The 20,026-nt window shown below is 39.1% G+C and overlaps 1 long non-coding RNA gene across 12 annotated transcripts in view; it reads left to right on the plus strand.

The window, feature by feature from the left end:
* LOC111751861 (uncharacterized) overlaps nucleotides 1-20,026 on the plus strand; it is a 425,334-nt gene that overhangs the window by 363,793 nt on the left and 41,515 nt on the right. For all 12 annotated transcript variants that reach the window (XR_010319637.1, XR_010319638.1, XR_002786919.2 and 9 more), the window contains one exon: nucleotides 5,308-5,406. This is a non-coding gene — a long non-coding RNA (uncharacterized LOC111751861). The remainder of the gene's footprint in view (nucleotides 1-5,307; nucleotides 5,407-20,026) is intronic.

A 20,026-nucleotide genomic window follows, 5' to 3' on the forward strand; every position in this document is an offset into this window, starting at 1 on the left:
TAATGAAATGCAAAGTCATTGGAGGCTTGAGCAGAGGAGAGACATTGCACAGGCGTAACTAGGGTATGGCGGGTATGGTAGATATTGCCCTGGCCCTGGGCACGTGGCACCACTGAGCAGTTTCTAATAACCCGGTTCAACCAGTGGCATATCTATGGAAAGTTGTGCCTATGGCAAGCACTGAAATTGCACCCATGAACGAACATCTGACACATCTCTTTTAGATAATTTTACCAAAATTTCAGCTCAAAAATACAAGTCAAGCTTGTTAATCTTTTAATTAAGACACTTGCATGCTGGAGGAAGGACGTTGGGATGTACCGGGTTAATAGAAACTGCCCAGGGGCACCATGTGCCCAGGGCCAGTGCAACACCTAGATATACTGGTAGGCCCATGATCTGACTTCGTTTTTTAAAAATTATTCTGGTTGTTGTATAGAGAATGTGTGTGTGTGTGTGTGTGTGTGTCCAGTTAGAAGGCTTTTGTAATAATCCAGACCCCCCCCCAACAAAAAAAAATGATGGTAGTTTTGACTAGGGGATTAGCAGTGGAGATGATGAGAACTGTTTAGATGTGGGAACACTTTATTTTTTTTTAAGTTTGACGCACAGAATTTCCTGACAAGTTGAATATGGATGATAAGAGAAACAGAAGAGTCAGTGATGACTCCTAGGGTTTTGCCCTGAGCAAGTAAGAGGATGGAGTCACCCTTTACTAATATGGGGAAGACTATGGGAGTAGTAGCTTAGGGATGAAAGTGTTGGCCACGTTAAATTTAAGATGCCTGTTATTTATTCAAGTGGAGATTTCCAGTAGACAGGTGCATAAATGCAGACAGACTTGTATGGGGTACAGGCTGGTATTTCTTCTGACTGGCCAATACCCATGCAATACCAATCTTTAAATATTTTAATATATCTTCTGTATATGAGTTTGGCTTCAAGGGAAAGGAATGGGCCATCAGTGTAGACCTGGGAATTATCAGCACGTGCATACCTTTTAAAGCCACAGGTTTGACTTCTAAATGCATTTGTGCTACAGGGGGGAGTAAGGACTGAACAGTCTTACCTCCTAGGCATGAGGTACATGTATTGTGAGAGAGAAATATATGTTCTACTACGGACGCCTGTGTATCAAGGAGGCATGAAGCCCTACCAAACTATTTAAGTGGACTGGCGTTAAGAGTAAATTTTTTAAAAAATGCTTTTTTCTGGTTGCAGAAAGGGAAAGTGACCTTTTCCCCCTCTCTTTCTCAGCACATTTCTGTGAGAAACCTAGTGCTGGTGAACCTTTCCTCTGTTTCATTGGTATCTATGTAGATTTTTAAAAATGGCTCTGTGGCTAATTAAAGGAGCCCTGGTGGTGCAGTGGTAAACGCACTTGGCTGCTAACCAAAAGGTCAGCAATTTGAACCCACCAGCTGCTCCACAGGAAAAAGATGTGGCAGTGTACTTCCATAAAGATTACAGCCTTAGAAAGCCTATGGGGTATTTTACTCTGTCCATAGAGTCACTATGATCAGATTGGACTTGATGGAGGGCAGTGCATTTATGTGGCTAATTAAGCCTCTTCTGGGTTTAACAACCCAGGAGTCTTTTTCTTAAGGGTCTGTCTTAGGCTGGGTTCTCTAGGGAAGCAAAACTCAGTGAAGTATATAAATATATAGAGAGAGATTTATATCAAGGAAACGGCTCACATAATTGTAGGGGTTGGAAAGTCCCAAGTCCTTGGATCAGGACAGAGGCCTTTCCCAATGCATGGAGCCGCAGAAACTGGCGAACCCAAGATCAGCAGGTTGGAGAGAAGGGCTCCTGCTCACAGGTTGTGTAGGTCGAGGAATTCTCAAGGTTGGCAGGCAAGACTGCAAGGTTTTTCCTGATTCATGTGGCTGCTGGGGCTGGTGAACCCAAGATTGGCAGGTCAGGGAGTAGGACTCTTGCTTGCAGGCTGTGAAGATCGACGAATCCCAAGATGGACGGGTAAGCTGCTAGCTCAAGTTCCAAGAACCAGAGGTCAGACAAGAGACAGAAGCTGGATCCAGAACAAGCCAACAATTTTTTGCAAGGCAAGCAGGAAGGAAGTAGGTGGCAAAATGTGGAGAGATGAAGAGTAAGGGGGCGGTGAGTCACCACAGGCCCCACCCCCATCAGTACCACTCGTCAGATTCCATCATGGGGGTGATCACTTATCAAATTTCACCAGGAAAGTGATCACAACATTGTACAGCTACCAAAACACTGAGAATCATGGCCCAGCCAAGTTGACACACAATCTTAGCCATCACAGGGTCTGAGAACCATTTCTTTGAAATGTAAATATCAAAGCATGTAGTCCCCTGTCTCCCTGTCACTGTGGGTGTGCCTTGCTCTGAGCTGTAACCACCCTGCTTGTCCTATAAAACCAGTAACTAGTTGCTGTTGAGTCAGTTCCAACTTATGGTGACCCCATGTATGTCAGTGTAGATTTCTGCTCCAAAGGATTTTTAATGGCTGATTTTTTTGAAGATTGCCACGCCTTTCTTCTGCAGTTCCTCTGTGTGGGCTCAAACCTTTGAGGTAGCAGCCAGGCATGTTAATCATTTGCATCACTTGGGGACTATGGTCCTAGCTGTAGGAGAAGTTTTATTATAGCTTTGGACAAAGGCAATTAGCTAACACAAATGACTACTTCAGTTACCAGGAGGAATTTGGGATGAACTATGAAAGAATGCATAGCAAACGAAGTAAAGTCTTCTTATGGTGTCTCGGTTATCTAGTGCTGCTATAACAGAAATACCACAAGTGGATGGCTTTAACAAACAGAAGTTTATTCTCTCACAGTCTAGTAGGGTAGAAGTCCAAATTCAGGGTGCCAGCTCCGAGGGAAGGCTTTTTCTCTCTGTTGGCTCTGGAGAAAGGTCCTTGTCATCAGTCTTCCCTTGGTCTAGGAGCTTCTCCACACAGGCACCCTTGGTCCAAAGGACACACTCTGTTCTGGCACTGCTTTCTTGATGATATGAGGTCCCCATGTCCCTCTGCTTGCTTCTCTCTTTTATATCTCAAAAGAGATTAGTTTCAGAGATATAATCTAATCTTGTAGACTTAGTCCTGTCTCATCAACATAACTGCTGCTAATCCCATCTTATTAACATCATAGTGATAGGGTTTACAACACATCAAAAACAAAAAAACAAACCCGTTGGGTTGATTCCGACACATAGCAATGCTGTAGGACAGAGTAGAACTGCCCCATAGAGTTTCCAAGGAGTGGCTGGTGGATTTGAACTGCTGACCTTTTGGTTAGCAGCCTGAGCCCTTAACCACTGTGCCACCAGGGCTCCTTACAATGCATAGGAAAATCATATCAGATGACAAAATGGTGGACAGTCACACAATACTGGGAATCATGGCCTGGCTAAGTTGACTGATATTTCAGGGCACACAATTCAGTCTATGACGTATAGGAAGTCGAGTCACCATTAATCTTAAGAACATGTATGTAATGGATTGTGACTACCTGGTGTTATGTAGGTTGGAATTTCTTTCTGATTTTGGAATCTCCTAACATATTGCTTTTGATGCACATTGTAATCTGGATTAGTGCTTATTCAATATTAACACTGTTTTCTCTTTTCTATATCTTGTGGAGAGAATTCTCTGATTTGACAGGATTTTTTAATACTAGTAAAAAAGGAGGCAAAAAACCCTGTAATTTTGAAGTTTCTGTGCGTGCTTTGTTCTGCTAATGCAAAAATAATTCTGAATGAAAGAGTCCATTTTATAGCATATCACTTTAATAAACTGAGTTTCTGAGTATGTAAAATGACCTCACTGTCAGTCCTACCCACTCCAAACACTGAAGCTCACCCATTTTCAGGTTGTCCACTTAGCCACTGTTTCTTCAAGTAAAAAAATCTCTGGGTACAGAATATAGGGTCATTCATTTAGCAACAACAAAAAAATTATTTGGAACCATTATCTTAGGCATTGGGGATATAATGATGAGCAAGATAAAACTGTTCTTACCAGTCTTCTGAAAGAGGAAAATAAACAATCAAAATATAACGGGATTAAGTGATATGATCAAGGAATTAAAGAATACATAGGGAAAACCAAGGAAGAGTATCTAACATAGCCTTTAAGGGTCAGAGGAGGCTTCCTGGAGGAAGGATATCTTAGCTAAGATCTGAAGAATGAATGAGAGATACCATCAAGAAAGGCAAGAGGGGAGTGGTGGTAAAAGGTAAGCCAGGCAGAGGGACGAGGAGCAGAGGGACTAGCATGTGTAGAATTCTGGATATGAAAAAGGAAATGAATATGTGCAGAACTATAAGCAGTTTAGTGTGATTAGAGTATGAAGTATCCCACTACGTAGGGATGGGAGTGGTTAGTGGCAAGATGTGAGTCTGCTCATTCATAACTTGTGAGGACACTTGAACTTAATTCTGCAAGCAATGGGAAACTTAAAAGAATGGGGAGGAATGGAATGATTAGTGTAGTGTCTTAGTCATCTAGTGCTGCCATAACAGAAATACTACAAGTGGATGGCTTTAGCAACGAGAAATTTATTTTCTCACAGTCTAGTAGGCTACAAGTTCAAATTCAGGGTCTTGGCTCCAGGGGAAGGCTTTCTCTCCCTGTCGCAGCTGGAGGAAGATTTCTTGTCCTCAAACTTCCCCTGGTCGAGGAGCTTCTCAGGCACAGGGACCCCGGGTCCAAAGGACATGCTCTGCTCCTGGTGCTGCTCTCCTGGTGTTATGAGGTCCCCAATTCTCTGCTTGCTTCCCTTTCCTTTTATCTCTTGAGAGATAAAAAGTGGTCAGGCCACACCCCAGGGAAACTCCCTTTACTTTGAATCAGGGAGGTGACCTGAGTAAGGATGGTGTTACAATCCCACCCTAATCCTTTCAACACAAAATTAAAATCACAAAATGGAGGACAACCATACAATACAGGGAATCATGGCCTAACCAAGTTGATACACACATTTTTTGGGGGGACATATTTCAGTCTATGACAATCAGATTTGTACTTTAGATTTAGAGCTTTAGGAAGATCAATTGGGCTGCAATATGAAAAGTAGTTTGAAATGAGACAAGACTGGATTCAGGAAATTTGTTAGGAGGAAGATGCAATGATACAGATAAGAGATAAGGGTGACTTGACCCAAGGAAGTGCCATGAGGATGGAGAGTAATGGTGTATTCCAGAGACAATTAGGAGGTACAAGTCATAAAACATTGGTCTCTATTAGATGTAGACACAGGGGCAGAAATTATAGTGTCCACTGTCATATTCTTCTCACATGTTTGAAAATTCTGCTTTAAAGGATTGAAGTCATTTTGGCTTGTCCACTGAGTTACATATACCTAAAAACCACAAATACTTGGCGATGGAATGGACTTCGCATTTTTCAGAGCAACATGAGGTGAGGTTTCATGTTCAAATTCTCTTTCAACCCAGAGACCACAAGTAAAAGGAATCTACTTGGTGTTGTATTTTGGAGCGATTCACCCTCTGCTGACTCAAACCTAAGCTGATTTAAACGCAGCATCTTTGAGAGAGATGAATTTCCTTGTCACTATCACAGATGCCTACAGACAGCCTAAAGCAGAATACATTATCAAGTAAACAATAAGAAACACAAATATTTACCCAAAAGTAGCCATAGCCAGCATTCTTCTGATTATTATAAATGTAGTATCTGAAGTGAGGGAGTGTAGAAACTGTTAATGAAGCTTAAATGATAATATGAAATTTAACCTGGCACTTTTACGTGTGTGTTAAACATGTATCACAAGATAGAGTAAAATTCACCGTATCTTACATGGTAGAGGGAAACCCTGGTGGCGTAGTGGTTAAGTGCTATGGCTGCTAACCAAGGGGTCAGCAGTTCGAATCTGCCAGGCGCTCCTTGGAAACGCTATGGGGCAGTTCTACTCTGTCCTACAGGGTCGCTATGAGTTGGAATCGACTCGACGGCACTGGGTTTGGTCACATGGTAGGGAGATGGAGTAAAATGGTTAATGGCCCTCAAAATTATTCTCAGTTATCCAGGATATTCTAACACCATTATTATTCGCTGTCATTTCATCCACAGTTCTGAGCATATCTTTCATACAGTAGGCATTCAAAATTATTTCTTAGATAAATGCATAACATATGTACATTAGCATTTACCAAAAATGATATAAAATAATGCAATTAAGTGTACATAAAACCAAAATTAGACATTTCATTCTTGATTTCTTTAATAATTCAGTAGGTACTTTAGAGTATTTCAGTATTTAAGAGTCATCATAATTAGCATTGGCGGTTATTGACCAGTGTTTTGGTTAGAAATGAAAAGGCTCTGGAGGATTATTTCTGTAGTAAATCCCTGTTGCCACCTTGCTTACCTGTTACGTGTCTTTCATAGCCTAGATACTGAAATTACACTTATTTGAATGTCTGAATTGTTTGGCTTCTATAAAAATGAATATGGTTAAAAGGATTTATTTTTTTATTGCTTCTGGTAAGGAAAAAATACATCTGAATGTCTGATATGTGTCATAAGGCATTAGGATTATGCTGTCATCCACTCAGATGATACAGTTATATGGTCACCAAAGTCTTTATAAACTCTGTTCAAAGGCATGAGTAATGTGAGGATTTCTGGCTCTGTGGCAGGCCTGGGGAAAAGAAATATTTGGGGTAAGGGAGCCTTTAAAAAAACAAAAAACCAAACCCGTTGCCATCAAGTCAATTCCGACTCATAGTAGGGTAGAACTGCCCCATAGGATTTCCAAGGAGTTGCCGGTGGATTTGAACTGCCAACCTTTTTGGCTAGCAGCTGTAGCTCTTAACTACTGTGCCACCAGGGCTCCAGGGAGTGTTTTGGTGCTCATCAGACCATATGGAGAGAACTTGTTACCTGTAGTTTCTAGGTTCTTAGTTTTGAGGAGGGGAAGTTCTTTTAAGGGAAAAGGCCCTGGAAATATCTTTGCACTTCATTTAACTACTGCTCTCCCAGTAGCCTAAAGTGGTAGCGCTCTCTGTTTCACTCTATTCAGCTCGACAGTATAACAATATATAACCCTGTCTTTTTCACAACAACTGAACAGTCTACCTAGTCCACGTAAATTCACTGCATACCACGTTATTACATGGAGGAAAGCAAAAAGAAGGTCCTTTCCAATTAACGTTCATTTCTTTTTTTCCATTTTCCTCACTGATGCTGTAATCACTGGAAGTAGTTTTGGCACAAGTTAAAGAATTTCAGGGCCCCTGGTATTGCAAATCATATTAGTAGCTAGTAATTTCTTCCTCTATAATTTATTCTTTTCATTAGGTTTTCTGGAGTGGCATAGCATAGAGCCATAATCTATAGCCTGGCTGGTGAATTACATTGAGGAATGATAAATGCACATAGGAGGAGAAGGTACATATGCAATTGTGAGCACAGAACCATTATAATCCATTGCAATGGGCGTGAGACATAAAAAATAGGAGGCTTGGTTTGGACAGCTAAGTGCAGTAAGTCTTAAATTGTAGCAAAGCCTCAGTCATTTTAGAAGAAAGGTAGCTCTAAATATATTCTTTGGTTGTTCATGCAAGTGGGTTTTTTTCCTACCCCCTCTGCTGTAACTAAGAGAGCAATAAACATAAAATGAAAAGTATAAGTCAAATTTAAACTCCAACTTTAATGTATAATTCTACATAATATTATTTTGAATGAAGAAATGCTTCCATTTGACCTATGAAAAATGCTACTGTGTTTGGTAAAAGCTGCATTTTGTAATATTGTTGAAGCAAGTTTCACATTTCTTCAAGAAACCACCTAATTCTGGGGAAATTTGGGGACGTAGAAAAGCCCCATTAACTGAAAATAATGGCAAAGGATTATGGAAGAGCCAAAAGATAAGGATAATTGGAATCCATATATAATGTTTCTCATTTAAATCTTTAGTTTTAACTTGTCTCCTTTCAAAGCATTTACCAAAACAGCTCACATGCAAGAAAATTGGTTGGACACTGTACCATCTAATTTGCATGCGAATGTCAGTAAAGATAATTTTTATCATTTCATGAGTGCTCAATCTTCACAACAATCCTACAAACTAGTTATTATTACCCCTGGGAAACTGAGGTGCAGTAAGGTAAAGTGGCTGAAGCAAATTCATATTTGGATGTAAACCGTATTTTCTGACACCAAAACCAATGCTATCTTGTCTCAAGTGTAACTGGCAAATTGCACTGAGTAAGAGATACAAGCAGTGTTGATAATTTAGAACCTGAATGTAGAGTCCCGGAAGTGGAGCATTACTTTTAATGTTATGTTTGCCCATTTATATACTTTTTATCTTTACTCCCCACTTCGGAGGAACCCTTCACAATGGTTTAACAATTTGTGCCACAGGATTAAAGGCTGTAAACACCATCAAATGAATTATGTCATTTTTTTAAATTAACTTTTATTGAGCTTCAAGTGAACGTTTACAAATCAAGTCAGTCTGTCACATATAAGTTTATATACACCTTACTCCTTACTCCCACTTGCTCTCCCCCTCATGAGTCAGCCCTTCCAGTCTCTCCTTCCCTGACAATTTTGCCAGCTTCCAACTCTCTCTATCCTCCCATCACCCCTCCAGACAGGAGATGCCAACACAGTCTCAAGTGTCCACCTGATATAATTAGCTCACTCTTCATCAGCATCTCTCTCCTACCCACTGTCCAGTCCCTTTCATGTCTGATGAGTTGTCTTCAGGAATGGTTCCTGTCCTGTGCCAACAGAAGGTTTGGGGACCATGCCCGTCGGGATTCCTCTAGTCACAGTCAGACCATTAAGTCTGGTATTTTTATGAGAATTTGGGGTCTGCATCCCACTGATCTCCTGCTCCCTCAGGGGTTCTCTGTTGTGCTCCCTGTCAGGGCAGTCATCGATTGTGGCCAGGCACCAACTAGTTCTTCTGGTCTCAGGATGATGTAGGTCTCTGGTTCATGTGGCCCTTTCTGTCTCTTGGGCTCTTAGTTGTCGTGTGACCTTGGTGTTCTTCATTCTCCTTTGCTCCAGGTGGGTTGAGACCAATTGATGCATCTTAGATGGCCGCTTGTTAGCATTTAAGGCCCCAGACGCCACATTTCAAAGTGGGATGCAGAATGTTTTCATAACAGAATTATTTTGCCAATTGACTTAGAAGTCCCCTTAGAGCATGGTTCCCAAACCCCGACCCTTGCTCCGCTGACCTTTGAAGCATTCATTTTATCCCGGAAACTTCTTTGCTTCTGGTCCAGTCCAATTGAGCTGACCTTCCATGTATTGAGTGTTGTCCTTCCCTTCACCTAAAGCAGTTCTTATCTACTAATTAATCAGTAAAAAACCCTCTCCCACCCTCCCTCCCTCCCCCCCTCGTTACCACAAAAGTATATGTTCTTCTCAGTTTATACTATTTCTCAAGATCTTATAATAGTGGTCTTATACAATATTTGTCCTTTTGCCTCTGACTGATTTCGCTCAGCATAATGCCTTCCAGGTTCCTCAATGTTATGAAATGTTTCACAGATTCGTCACTGTTCTTTATTGATGTGTAGTATTTCATTGTGTGAATATACCACAGTTTATTTACCCAATCATCCGTTGACGGACACCTTGGTTGCTTCCAGCTTTTTGCTATTGTAAACAGTGCTGCAATAAACATGGGTGTGCATATATCTGTTTGTGTGAAGGCTCTTGTTTCTCTAGGGTATATTCCGAGGAGTGGGATTTCTGGGTTGTATGGTAGTTCTATTTCTAACTGTTTAAGATAACGCCAGATAGATTTCCAAAGTGGTTGTACCATTTTACATTCCCACCAGCAGTGTATAAGAGTTCCAATCTCTCCGCAGCCTCTCCAACATTTATTCTTTTGTGTTTTTTTGGATTAATGCCAGCCTTGTTGGAGTGAGATGGAATCTCATCGTAGTTTTAATCTGCATTTCTCTAATGGCTAATGATCGAGAACATTTTCTCATGTGTCTGTTAGCTGCCTGAATATCTTCTTTAGTGAAGTGTGTGTTCATTTCCTTTGCCCACTTCTTGATTGGGTTGTTTGTCTTTTTGTGGTTGAGTTTTGACAGAATCATGTAGATTTTAGAGATCAGGCGCTGGTCTGAGATGTCATAGCTGAAAATTCTTTCCCAGTCTGTAGGTGGTCTTTTTACTCTTTTGGTGAAGTCTTTAGATGAGCATAGGTGTTTGATTTTTAGGAGCTCCCAGTCATCTGGTTTCTCTTCGTCATTGTTGGTAATGTTTTGTATTCTGCTTATGCCTTGTATTAGGGCTCCTAGGGTTGTCCCTATTTTTTCTTCCATGATCTTTATCGTTTTAGTCTTTATGTTTAGGTCTTTGATCCACTTGGAGTTAGTTTTTGTGCATGGTGTGAGGTATGGGTCCTGTTTCATTTTTTTACAAATGGATATCCAATTATGCCAGCACCATTTGTTAAAAAGACTATCTTTTCCCCAATTAACTGACACTGGTCCTTTGTCAAATATCAGCTGCTCATATGTGGATGGATTTATGTCTGGGTTCTCAATTCTGTTCCACTGGTCTATGTGCCTGTTGTACCAATACCAGGCTGTTTTGACTACTGTGGCTGTATAATAGGTTCTGAAATCAGGTAGAGTGAGGCCTCCCACTTTCTTCTTCTTTTTCAGTAATGCTTTGCTTATCCGAGGCTTCTTTCCCTTCCATATGAAGTTGGTGATTTGTTTCCCTATCACATTAAAAAATGACATTGGAATTTGGATCGGAAGTGCATTGTATGCATAGATGGCTTTTGGTGGAATAGACATTTTTACTATGTTAAGTCTTCCTATCCATGAGCAAGGTATGTTTTTCCACTTAAGTAGGTCCTTTGTAATTTCTTGTAGTAGAGCTTTGTAGTTTTCTTTGTATAGGTCTTTTACATCTTTGGTAAGATTTATTCCTAAGTATTTTATCTTCTTGGGGGCTACTGTGAATGGTATTGATTTGGTTATTTCCTCTTCGATGTTCTTTTTGTTGATGTAGAGGAATCCAAGTGATTTTTGTATGTTTCTCTTATATCCTGAGACTCTGCCAAACTCTTCTATTAGTTTCAGTAGTTTTCTGGAGGATTCCTTAGGGTTTTCTGTGTATAAGATCATGTCATCTGCAAATAGAGATCATTTTACTTCCTCCTTGCCAATCTGGATGCCCTTTATTTCTTTGTCTAGCCTAATTGCCCTGGCTAGGACTTCTAGCACAATGTTGAATAAGAGTGGTGATAAAGGGCATCCTTGTCTGGTTCCCGTTCTCAAGGGAAATGCTTTCAGGTTCTCTCCATTTAGAATGATGTTGGCTGTTGGCTTTGCATAGATGCCCTTTATTATGTTGAGGAATTTTCCTTCAGTTCCTATTTTGGTGAGAGTTTTTATCTTAAAAGGGTGTTGAACTTTGTCAAATGCCTTTTCTGCATCAATTGATAAGATCATGTGGTTTTTGTCTTTTGTTTTATTTATGTGATGGATTACATTAATGGTTTTTCTGATATTCAACCAGCCTTGCATAAAAAAAAAATATATTTATTTATTTATTTATTTTATACCTGGTATAAATCCCACTTGATTGTGGTGAATTATTTTTTTTGATGTGTTGTTGAATTCTATTGGCTAGAATTTTGTTGAGGATTTTTGCATCTATGTTCATGAGGGATATAGGTCTGTAATTTTCTTTTTTTGTATTGTCTTTACCTGATTTTGGTATCAGGGATATGCTGGCTTCACAGAATGAGTTGGGTAGTATTCCGTCATTTTCTACACTTTGAAATACCTTTAGTAGTAGTGGTGTTAACTCTTCTCTGAAAGTTTGGTAGAACTCTGCAGTGAAGCCGTCCGTGCCAGGGCTTTCTTTTGTTGGGAGTTTTTTGATTACCGTTTCAATCTCTTTTTTTGTTATGGGTCTATTTAGTTGTTCTACTTCTGATTGTGTTAGTTTAGGTAGGTAGTGTTTTTCCAGGAATTCATCCATTTCTTCTAGGTTTGCAAATTTGTTAGAGTACAATTTTTTGTAATAATCTGATATGATTCTTTTAATTTCAGTTGGGTCTCTTTTGATGTGGCCCTTCTCGTTTCTTATTCGGGTTATTTGTTTCCTTTCCTGTATTTCTTTAGTAAGTCTAGCCAATGGTTTATCAATTTTGTTAATTTTTCAAAGAACCAGCTTTTGGCTTTGTTAATTCTTTCAATTGTTTTTCTGTCCTCTAATTCATTTAGTTCAGCTCTAATTTTTATTATTTGTTTTCTTCTGGTGCCTGATGGATTCCTTTGTTGCTTGCTTTTTATTTGTTCAAGTTGTAGGGACAGTTCTCTGATTTTGGCTCTTTCTTCTTTTTGTATGTGTGCATTTATCGATATAAATTGGCCTCTGAGCACTGCTTTTGCTGTGTCCCAGAGGTTTTGATAGGAAGTATTTTCATTCTCGTTGTATTCTGTGAATTTCCTTATTCCCTCCTTGATGTCTTCTATAACCCAGTCTTTTTTCAGGAGGGTATTGTTCAGTTTCCAAGTATTTGATTTCTTTTCCCTAGTTTTTCTGTTATTGATTTCTAGTTTTATTGCCTTATGGTCTGAGAAGATGCTTTGTAATATTTCGATGTTTTGGATTCTGCAAAGATTTGTTTTATGACCTAATATGTGGTCTATTCTAGAGAATGTTCCATGTGCGCTAGGAAAAAAAGTATACTTTGCAGCAGTTGGGTGGAGAGTTCTGTATAAGTCAATGAGGTCAAGTTGGTTGATTGTTGTAATTAGGTCTTCCGTGTCTCTATTGAGCGTCTTATTGGATGTCCTGTCCTTCTCCGAAAGTGGTGTGTTGAAGTCTCCTACTATAATTGTGGAGGTGTCTATCTCACTTTTCAGTTCTGTTAAAATTTGATTTATGTATCTTGCAGCTCTGTCACTGGGTGCATAAATATTTAATATGGTTATGTCTTCCTGATCAAATGTCCTTTTTATCATTATGTAGTGTCCTTCTTTATCCTTTGTGATGGATTTAATTCTAAAGTCTGTTTTGTCCGAAATTAATATTGCTACTCCTCTTCTTTTTTGCTTGTTGTTTGCTTGATATATTTTTTTCCATCCTTTGAGTTTTAGTTTGTTTATGTCTCTAAGGTGTGTCTCTTGTAGGCAGCATATAGACGGATCGTGTTTCTTTATCCAGTCCGAGACTCTCTGTCTCTTTATTGGTGCATTTAGTCCATTTACATTCAGCGTAATTATAGATAAATAAGTGTTTAGTGTTGTCATTTTGCTGCCTTTTTATGTGTGTCGTTGACAATTTCATTTTTCCACATACTTTTTTTTCTGAGACTTTTTCTTAGTAAATTGTGAGATCCTCATTTTTGTAGTGTTTGACTTTATGTTTGTTGAGTTGTTACGTTTTTCTTGGCTTTTATCTTGAGTTATGGAGTTGTTATACCTCCTTGTGGTTACCTTAATATTTACCCCTATTTTTCTAAGTAATAACCTAACTTGTAATGTTCTATATCGCCTTGTGTCACTCTCCATATGGCAGTTCTATGCCACCTGTATTTAGTCCCTCTTTTTGATTATTGTGATCTTTTACGTTTGACTTCAGTGATTCCCTGTTATGAGCATTTTTTTAAATTAATCTTAATTTGTTTTTGTGATTTCCCTATTTGAGTTGATATCAGGATGTTCTGTTTTGTGACCTCGTGTTGTGCTGGTATCTGATATTATTGGTTTTCTGACCAAACAGTATGCTTTAGTATTTCTTGTAGCTTTGTTTGTTTTTTGCAAATTCTCTAAACTTGTGTTTATCTGTAAATATCTTAATTTCACCTTCATATTTGAGAGAGAGTTTTGCTGGATATATGATCCTTGGCTGGCAGTTTTTCTCCTTCAGTGCTCTGTATATGTCGTCCCATTCCCTTCTTGCTTGCGTGGTTTCTCCTGAGTAGTCTGAAGTTATTGATTCTCCCTTGAAGGTGACCTTTCTTTTCTCCCTGGCTGTTTTTAAAATTTTCTCTTTATCTTTGGTTTTGGCAAGTTTGATGATAATATGTCTTGGCGTTTTTTTTTTTTGGATCAATCTTAAATGGGGTTCAATGAGCATCTTGGATAGATATCCTTTTGTCTTTCATGATGTCAGGGAAGTTTTCTGTCAGGAGATCTTCAACTATTTTCTCTGTGTTTTCTGTCCTCCCTCCCTGTTCTGGGACTCCAATCACACGCAAGTTATCCTTCTTGATAGAGTCCCACAGGATTCTTAGGGTTTCTTCATTTTTTAAAATTCTTTTATCTGTTTTTTTTTTCAGCTATTTTGGTGTTAATTCCCTGATCCTCCAGATTTCCCAGTCTGCATTCTAATTGCTTGAGTCTGCTCCTCTGGCTTCCTATTGCGTTGTCTAATTCTGTAATTTTATTGTTAATCTTTTGGATTTCTACATGTTGTCTCTCTATGGATTCTTGCAACTTATTAATTTTTCCACTATGTTCTTGATTAATCTTTTTGAGTTCTTCAACTGTTTTATCAGTGTGTTCCTTGGCTTTTTCTGCAGTTTGCCTTATTTCGTTTGTGATGTCTTGAAGCATTCTGTAAATTAGTTTTTTATATTCTGTATCTGATAATTCCAGGATTGTATCTTCATTTGGGAAAGATTTTGATTCTTTTGTTTGGGGGGTTGTAGAAGCTGTCATGGTCTGCTTCTTTATGTGGTTTGATATCGACTGCTGTCTCCGAGCCATCACTGGGAAACTTATTTTTCCAGAAATTCCGCTGACTGGGACGCTGGCTCCAGGCTCTGAAAACAGTCGCTGCTTCCCCGTGTTTGTTCGTTTTCCATCTCTAAATCTGTGTTTGTTGTTCTGGGTTCGTAGATTGTTATGTATGTGATTGATTCACTTGTTTTTCCGAGTCTTTGTTGCAAGAGGGATCCGGGGTAGCGTCTACCTAGTCTGCCATCTTGGCCCCCCCTCTCGAATTATGTCATTTTTATAAAATAAACTATCAATGTCTTTATGCAAATCTGTTAAATTGTGTATTATAACGTTTTTATTGTGATATGAATACATATATACATGTATAATGAAAACAGTTGCCATTGTAACATTTTTTACACGTCAAAGTCAGTGAGATTATGTTCATCATATCCTGCATCCATCCCCACTCTGTTTCCAAATTTGTCCTTCACTCTTAGCAGAAGCCCCGTGCCAGCTAAGCAATGACTTCCCCTTTCCCCCTTCCCTCCTGTCCCTGGTAACCACCAATAAACTTTGGTCTCTATACACTTGCCTGTTGTAGATATTTCATTTAAGTGGGATCATACAATATTTGTCCTTTTGTGATTGACTTATTTCATCAGCTTAACGTTTTCAAGATTCATCACATTGTAGCATGTATCAGGGCTTCACTTCTCTTTGTGGCTGAAATGTATCTATGTTGGGAAATCCTGGTTGTGTGGTGGTTAAGTGCTACAGCTGCTAAGAGGTCGGCAGTTCAAATCTGCCAGGCGCTCCTTGGAAACTCTATGGGGCAGTTCTGCTCTGTCCTGTAGGGTCACTATGAGTAGGAATCAACTCGACAGCAGTGGGTTGGTTGGTTGATATGTATGTACCACATTTTATCCGTTTATCTGTTGATGGACATTTAGGTTGTTCCCATCTTTTGTTTATTGCGAATAGTGCTGCAGTGAACATTGGTGTACAAGTCTCTGTTTGTGTGCCTGCTTTCATGTCTTCTGAGTATATATCTAGGAGTGTTATTGCCAGATCATATGGTAGATCTATGTTTAACTTTTTGAGGAAGCAACAAACTGATTTTCTCAGTGACTATACCATTTACAGTCCCACCAGAAATGGATAAGCGTTCCAAATTCTTCACATCTCTGCCAACACCTGTTGTTTTCTCTATTTTTTTTTAGTCATTGCCATCTTAGTAGGCATGAAGTGATATTTACGGATGTAGTGCTATCTCATTGTGACTTTGATTTGCATTTCCCAAATAACTAATGACTTTGAGCACCTTTTCATGTGCTTGTTGGCCATTTGTATTTTTTTTTTTTTTTTGGTGAAATGTCTATTCAAGACCTTTGCCTGTTTTTTGTTTGGGTTGTTCGTTTTTTGTTAAGTTGTAAGATTCCATTATATATTCTGGATATTAAAACCTTATCAGATATATGGTTACCAAATATTTTCTCCCATTCCTTAGGTTGTCTCTTCACCTTCCTACCATTCATATGTTGCCTTTTTCTTAATTCAGCATTCACTTAGTTGCTGCAACCCTTTGAGTGGTTTCCAGAGTTCTGACAATGTTGGTTCTGCCAGATTCTGCTTGTTTTTTTGATTTTGTCAAGGGGTAGGAGCATGTAGCTGCTCATGCCTCCATTTTGTTCCAGAGTCAGCTTTCAACCTCCTTTTGTGGATTAAACATAGCATGTATACAGTTGTCCCTTGATATCCACAGGGAATTAGTTCCAAGATCCCCCGTGGATACCCAAATCAGCAAATGCTCAAGTTCCTTATATAAAATGGTGTAGTATTTGCATATAACCTAAGCACAGCCTCCTGTATTCTTTAAATCATCCTAGATTACTTATCATACCTAATACAATATAAATGCTTTGTGAATAGTTGTTTAATCACAACTGAAGACTTGCTCTGGAGGGTAGTTTTTCTCTTCTATGAGTTTCTGGAGCTCCTCTGGGAACGCTGATGCCGCCTGTGCAGCAGCCTATGCAAATTCCCCTATGATCTTGAAGTTCTGGAGGCTGTGGTGCTTTGCATAGCTAGCTAGCCATCCCTTACTGGCCTGAAACTCCTTCCTCGTGCTCTCCTCAACCCCCTCACGCATTGATTTGGCCACTTCATTGCTTTTTAGGAGCCATTGTTTCACAAAATAAAGGATGCACAGCAACACAAGTAGCAAAGGAACTCCAGGAGAATGATGCTCAAACAATGAGTGTTGGAGAGAGAATGAGTGTCTGTGAAATGGTGGGAGGCTACAGCAGGGCATGCCTACACGTTACTTCATTTGCATGGATTCAGCATGGTGCTCTATGCACAGCAAATTCAAGTTTTGCTTTTTGGAACTTTCTTTTTTTTTTTTTTGCAACTATTTTCCATCCCCAAGGTTGGATTAATCTGTGGATGTGGAACCCACAGATATGGAGGGCTGACTATATATCAGTGAACAGTGTCTACTATATAATTAGGTCTTAATGTGACTATTTATGAGAATTAAATGAGCATTAGGTCTTTAGCATATGTTTAGTACTATGCTGTATGAGAAAAGGCCCTTCCTCTCAAAAAATTTGTTATCTTGTTGAGGAGTTAAATCTATCATATACGACCAGTACAAATAAGCGTATAAAAAAGTGCAAAACTGTCAGATTTTTTTGTTTGTTTTAAACCACTAAAATTATTGTAATTTGTCACAGCAGAAAATAAAAAAGCTGATACACAGAGAAACATAATGACGGCAGCTGATTTCCTGTCAGAAGTAATACAAGAGAGAAAACAGTAAAAAGAACATCTTTAATGTACTAAAAACTAAATTAAAAAAATAAAAAGAGATAACCTAGAATTCTATACCAAGTAAAAATATCTTTAAAAAATGAAGGTGAAATAAAATTTCTTTCAGACACGCAAAAGCTGAAAGAGAGGTAACAAAATGTATTGGCGCTAGGCGAAGCCAAGATGGCAGAATAGACAGACACTTCCAGTGCGCCCTCTTTACAACAAAGACCTGAAAAATCAAGTAAAACAAGTGTATTTATGACAAGCTAGGAGCCCTGAGCATCAAAGGCAAGCTTAGAAAACGAACCGAGGGGCAGGAGGAGGAAGAGACGGTTCAGAAGTGGAGAGGCCTTACCAGACCTGAATCACCAGGAGCCCTCAGGCACCATTTTGGGAGTGGCTGCGGTGGCGGGCTGATACTAGCGTTGGGCCGCAGTTTCCTCAGGGAAAGCAGCCAGCCACACAGCCTACTCACACCTCCGGAGCCTGAGAAGAACGGGGCTCTCAGCTAAAGCTAAGTACTTGCATATATTTTACCGCCCCCCCCCACCCCCAAGCCGACTTCAGCAGCTGAATCCCTGGACCTGTGATAGGCCCTACTGAGTGCCTAGAGCCATCCTCCTGGCCTTGGAGAAGGAAAAAAATTGCAATTGGGGAAAAGATAATTTGCCAGCTCCACTAACCGGGGGAGCTCAGGACAGAAGCAGCTCCTGTCCGGCATAAATCATCTGTGGACTTTGAGTACCTTTCCCCTCTGCATGGACCTGTATGGGCCTCTTTCGGGAGAATAGGCCCTTGTTGGCAGACTCCAACCGTTTCAGCTGTGCGGCGGAGAGGTGGGTATTTGATGTTTGACATTGCTTGTGTTTCTAGGAATTCATCCATTTCTTCTAGGTTTTCAAATTTGTTAGAGTATAGTTTTTCATAGTAATCTGATATGATTCTTTTAATTTCAGTTGGGTCTGTTGTAATATCACCCATCTCAGTTCTTATTCAGGTTATTTGCTTCCTTTCCTGTTTTGTCAGTTTGGTCTGTGGTTTATCAATTTTGTTGATTTTTTCAAAGAACCAGCTTTTGGTCTTGTTAATTCTTTCAATTGTTTTTCTGTTTTCTAGTTCATTTAGTTCTGCTCTAATTTTTATTATTTGCTTTCTTCTGGTGCCTGAGGATTTCTTTTGTTGCTCTCTTTCTATTAGTTCAAGTTGTAGGGATAATTCTTTGATTTTGGCCCTTTCTTCTTTTTGGATGTGTGTATTTATTGATATAAATTGACCTCTGAGCACTGCTTTCGCTGTGTCCCAAAAGTTCTGATAGGAAGTGTTTTCGTTCTCATTGGATTCTATAAATTTCTTTATTCCATCCTTAATGTCTTGTGTTACCCAGTCTTTTCTGAGCAGGGTATTGTTCAGTTTCCAAGTGTTTGATTTCTTTTCTTTGCTTTTTCTGTTATTGATTTCCACTTTTATGGCCTTATGGTCAGAGACGATGCTTTGTAATATTTCAATGTTTTGGATTCTGCTAAGGCTTGCTTTATGACCTAATATGTGGTCTATTCTAGAGAATGTTCCATGTGCACTAGAAAAGAAAGTACAGTTGACTGCTGTTGGGTCGAGTGTTCTGTATATGTCTATGAGGTCAAGTTGGTTGATTGTGGCATTTAGATCTTCCGTGTCTTTACTGAGCTTCTTTCTGGATGTCCTGTCCTTCACCTAAAGTGTGTGTTGAAGTCTCCTACTATTATTGTGGAGCTGTCTATCTCACTTTTCAATGCTGGTAGTTTGTTTTATGTATCTGGCAGCCCTGTCATTGGGTGCATAAATATTTAATATGGTTATTGGCACTGGGTTTTTATGGTTATATCTTCTTGGTATATTGTTCTTATCCTTTATGATGGATTTAACTTTAAAGTCTATTTTGTCAGAAATTAATATTGCCACTCCTGCTGTTTTTTGATTGTTGATTGCTTGGTATAGTTTTTTTCTATCCTTTGAGTTTTAGTTTGTTTGTGTCTTTAAGTCTAATGTGTGTCTCTTGTAGGCAGCACATAGATGGATCGTGTTTTTTAATCCATTCTGCCACTCTCTGTCACCTTATTGGTGAATTTAGTGCATTTACATTCAGCATAACTCTGTAATTCTGGATTTGTATGAGTTTAGTGCTGTCGTTTTGATGTCTTTTTTTGTGTGTTCTTGACAGTTTTTTTTTCCCACTTATTTTTTTGTGCTGAGTAGTTTATGTTTATATATTGTCTTTTCCTCTTATTCATTGTTGTTGATTTTGTATCTGCTGAGTCTCTTTTTTTGTATTTTATTTTGATGAATAGGATAGTTAGTCTCCTTTGTGGTTACCTTAATATTTACCCCTCTTTTTCTAAGTGTAAAACTAACTTTTATTTCTTTGTATCGCCTTGTCTTCCTCTCCATATAAAAGATCTATGCCTACTTGTCTTAGTCCCTCTTTATTGTTTTAATGTTGTCTTCTTTTACATAATAACATTGCTGTTTCCCTGTTTTGAGCGTTTTTTTATCTTGAT

The sequence above is a fragment of the Loxodonta africana genome, chromosome X (genome assembly GCF_030014295.1).
Source record: "Loxodonta africana isolate mLoxAfr1 chromosome X, mLoxAfr1.hap2, whole genome shotgun sequence".
NCBI classification, from domain to species: domain Eukaryota; kingdom Metazoa; phylum Chordata; class Mammalia; order Proboscidea; family Elephantidae; genus Loxodonta; species Loxodonta africana.